Here is a 4,877-nt window from a genome sequence, read left to right as displayed (position 1 = left end):
ACCCGGGTTCTAATCTCAGTTCCACCACTTGTCTGCCGTGTGACCCCGGGCAAATCACTTCACTTCTCTCTGTGCCGAAGTTACCACATCTGTAAGAGGGGGATTAAAGCTGTAAGATCCACGTGGGACATGGACTGCCTCCAACCTGATCAGCTTCTATCTAATACAGTGCCTGGCACATAGTAAGCACTTTGAAATACCTTAACAAAAACAAAAACAAAAAAACCCTACATTTCAAAAGAAGGTGGGGAAAAACGCATGCAAGCCTAAGTGTATCGATTTTCAAATGGAATTCTGAATGGCTAATTTAAACTTTTCCATACAGACTCCCTATTGTAACAAGAAGAAGGAAAAGGGCAGGAACGATACCAAACACTTTTCACGAGCAAATGACAGAGCGAGAGGCAAAGCAGGTATTCACTCCACCCAACACTACAGGTTTTCCCAATGAAAACATACAAATATTAAGGGAATCATGCCTGGGCAAGTGTAATGACGGATACTAATTTTAGAAGAGAGATGCTTAACTCGGTCAATACTCTGATTCATTAAGCAGAAAAATACATTTAAAAACTCAAAGTAAAAACTGGAAATCAAAACATCGGAGACAAAAAGATGAATGGAAAGGAGCTGACATCTTTATTAACGCTGAGTTTGACTAGAGGGCGGGAGGTTGTTTACTTAAAAGCTGCTCTCCTTTCATGTGGTTGAGTTTATATGCTATCAGCTCTGCGGTTTCTTGCAATTTGGATTATTTTTCAGGCCCATTTTATTTCATTTCAGGCTCTCCATCTTTGCAACTTCTGTCTGTTCTCTTTATCTTAATGGAAAACTAACTCACCCCAATTATCTTGCTAGTAAAATGTCAAAACTGACGAGTTAATGTTTTATTTATGTAAAGAGAGGAGTCGGTAGCTATTTGCAAAATTATACATTTCATGCTTTTATTGGTGCTATTTCAACTTTTGAGTTGTGTGTGTCATAGCAACTCATCAACAAGTTGCATTTTTTAAAAAGCAAAAAGCAAGTGATGAGCCCTGAGCACAATGGAGGAGAAATGTAGTCATCGCATTCTGTTTCATGCACAAGGCCTAGAGGACAGAGCCAGTGCCTGGAAGTCAGAAGGACCTGGGTTCTAATTCTGGTTCCACCGTAGGTCTGCTGTGTGATGTTGGGCAAGTCATTTTATTTTCCCGTGCCGCAGTTACCTCATCCGTAAAATGGGGATTAGGATTGTGAGCCCCATGTGGGACATGGTCTGTTTCCAACCTGATTAACTTGTAATTACCCCAGTGCTCAGTATAGTGCCTGGCACATAATAAGTGCTTAACAAATACCATTTTAAAAAAAGGCCAAGTGGAACTTGTGTCTATTTACTATGGGAGCTAAATATAAATCCAAGAGAAAGTTCCTTCTAGGTGGGAATGCAGTGTGGTCAATTGGAAAGAAAACTCTCCTGAGAGTCAAGGGTTTGGATTTCCTACCCCAGCTCTGTCGTGGTTTTAGTACGTAACTCTGGGCAAAATGATTCACCGTTCTAGGCTTCACTGCCAGCGTCTTCCAACCCCATGGGGAAGCTGTGAGAATACGGTGAGAATTTATGGGTAACAGTTTCGGGTGGTGGGGGGAAATGAGTGCTCTACAAATTCAAGATAAGGAAAATCCATTTGAAGTATTGAACATATTTTTAAATGCGGACTTTTTTCCTAAATTCTATGTCTGTGGACATACAGGCATTCACAATGGACAAGTTAATGCAAGATACAGTCTTTATGTTTGCATAATGTAGCTGGAAATGTGAGTCTCATATTGACCTTTAGGGTCCAACAGGTACCCTCAATCGCATTTTCTCTGAGCACATAAATACGCACACACATACACTTGCAGTCTTCAAAGACAAAAATTTGAGAGCTCATGGGAAATGGAACCATTTTCTCCTTCCCCTCCCCTGCTTCTTTTTCCCTCTCCATCCAGAAACGGGCAAGGGATGGCCTTGGAGAACTAGAAGAGGGCATCTACATATTAACTTCCCATATGGAACTCTTACCAATAAGTCTTTCCAGAAAATCAATTACCAAAAGAAAATCTGGGGTGTGTATGTGTTGGGGGGTGGGAGGAGGTGCAGGGAGGAGAGAGAAGGGAGGAGGAAGGGGGAGAGAGGAGGTTTTTTTTTAGTACTCCAGAACCCCAGCAACTACGGTTAAGGGAGACTGCACAGGATTCTGATGAGGGGAAATGCATGAGCCAGTTTGTATCGGAGCACTTGTAGCTAACTATTCCCACTCTCTTCCTATTTAAAGGAACTCATCTTCATGGGACAATCAAATGGGATGATGAAAAGGGGAGGATTCCCTACAGAATTTGGCAATAAAGCCCCCTTCTCCCAAAGAAGCCAACTCCACTAATGATACTAGTGATGTGTGGCCCATATGGGACGGGGTCTGTGTCCAGCCTGATTATCTTCTATCTACCCCAGCACTTAGAGTTCAGTGCTTGGTACAAAGTAACAAGTACCATTAAAGAAAATATGCTGAGCACTGAGTTAGATACAAGATAATCAGGTTAGACACATTCCTTGTTCCACATGGGGCTCATAGCTTAAGGGGGCAGAGAATAGGTACCAAATCCTCATTTTATAAATGAGCAACTGAGGGCGCAGAGAAGTTGTGGCAAGTGGCAGAGCCGGAATTAGAACCTAGGTCCTCTGACTCCCAGGTCCGTGCTCTTTTTACCAGGCCATCATAATCTGTGCTTTTAAAGAGAAAGCACAAAATTGTAAGATGAACCACAATTTTATATACACTTCATTTACACACAAGATTTTCTCTCTCTTTTTTTTTTTTTTAATGGTACTTGTTAAGCACTTACTATGTGCCAGGAATGTATCTAAATGCTGGGGTAGACACAAGATAATCAGGTTGGACACAGTCCCTGTCCAACATGGGGCTCACAATCTTAATCCCCATTTTACAGATGAAGTAACAGAGGCACAGAGAAATGAAGTGCCTTACCCAGGGTCACACGGCAGGCAAGTGGTGGAGCTGGGATTAGAACTCAAGTCTTTCTGACTCACAGGCCCGTGGTCTATCCACGCTGTCTCCTTCTTAGCACTGAAATATTTTCCATCTAAAGATGAGTAAACCACCTTGGACAATCCAGTGCCAAAGAGCTGGTGATAGTTCAAGTGGATTTTGTCCAAAGGGTTGCTGCTTCAGCCCCTTTCCTAGTATAGCTCAAATGTTCCAACTGTGAGTGGTATCCTTTGCTTGATAACTGACTGATGCTTAGGACCTTTGTGACCTCTGGAAACACCAACTTTTGATAAAGATCTGGCATGAAAGACTGCAAAAATACAGATCCAGATGAAAGGATTCATCTATAGATCTCTAGTTCTTTAGACTAAGAAAGCATTGCCTTTAGTTTGACACGTCACACCACTGGGTTTCATCCTAATCAGGCATCTCTAAGTGTACGTAAATAGTTTTCTTGTGAGCCTCCTAAAAATGCAGTACCTGAAATGAGAAGCAGTGTGGCCTTGTGGCCAGAGCACGGGCCTGGGACTCGGACCTACCTGGGTTCTAATTGCGGCTCTGCCACTTATCTGCTGTGTGATGCTGGGCCTTAGTTTCTTCATCTATGAAATGGGGATTAAGACTGTGAACCCCACGAGGGACAGGGACTGTGTCCCACCCGATTAACTTATATCGACCTAGTGCTTGGTACAGTGTCTGACACATAGTAAGCGCTTAAGAAATACCATGAAAAAAAACATATCTTTAAATACCTAGACCACCGTTTGGCTTCCAGATCTCCCTCATAGCATTCTCAATGAAAAGGTTAAGTGAAACATTTTAGGTTGTTTAAAAATTGACTCAAACTGCCCAGAAATTGTGTTGTCCTTGCACTTGGATTTGCTCCCTTTATTCACCCTTCCCTTAGCCCCACAGGACTTACATACATATCCGTAATTTATTTATTTATATTAATATCTGTCTCCCCCACTGGACTGTAAGCTCACTGTGGGCAGGAACATGTCCACCAACTCTATATTGTTATAGTGTACTCTCCCAGTGCTTAGTACAGTGCTCTGCACGCAGCACTATAAATACGACTGATTGACTGACAGAAGTAACAGCTCAGGTAGAGGGAAAAAAAAGGGTCAGTGAAGGGTAAGATTCTCTCACCGTATCTTCTCTTTCCCAGAGGGTCAATGAAACAGAATTTCATTCAATGAGATCATCAAGGACTGTACCCAATAATAACACTTTTATATTTATATTTGTGAAATAAGAATAGGTTATTGTTACTGGGACAGTATTTTAGGCATGCAGCTACTAATATAATTTAATCTACTGGTCCTATGGATCGACTCTTCAGATGAGTTGATAAGGTGAAAAATGTCTTGTGGTTTGAATGGGATCCAGATCAAAGAAATCACTAGTGGAGAATATTTTATGCTGGGGGGAGGAAAGGTGGACACAAAGTAGCAGAGATAGATCAATTCAAATAAAGGGACACAGTCATAAGGAGAGAACAAGAAGACAAAATGAAGGCAAATATTTAAATGAAGGCAAATATTTTTCAATTAAATTAGGAGGCTAAAACTTCCAAGTTAACATATAGGTCTCAAGTTTTTGATTATCTGAAAACAGACAGTGGATATCCGACGCCAAGCACATAAAAATCATTTGAAAAATAGGCATGATTCCGCTCACTATTGCTCTTTTGCTTGCCAAAGTTCTATTTAGATGGAAAACAAGAAGCATTATTAATTCTCTATTGTTATTCTTTCAGATTTGTAATTTCTTCATATAAGTAATTCTGCCCATACATTCTGAAAAGCTTTTACTTTTCCATTACACATTCCCTGACCCTCG

This window comes from Ornithorhynchus anatinus, chromosome X3 (genome assembly GCF_004115215.2).
Source record: "Ornithorhynchus anatinus isolate Pmale09 chromosome X3, mOrnAna1.pri.v4, whole genome shotgun sequence".
Taxonomy (NCBI): domain Eukaryota; kingdom Metazoa; phylum Chordata; class Mammalia; order Monotremata; family Ornithorhynchidae; genus Ornithorhynchus; species Ornithorhynchus anatinus.
Note: the sequence above shows the minus strand (reverse complement) of the source record.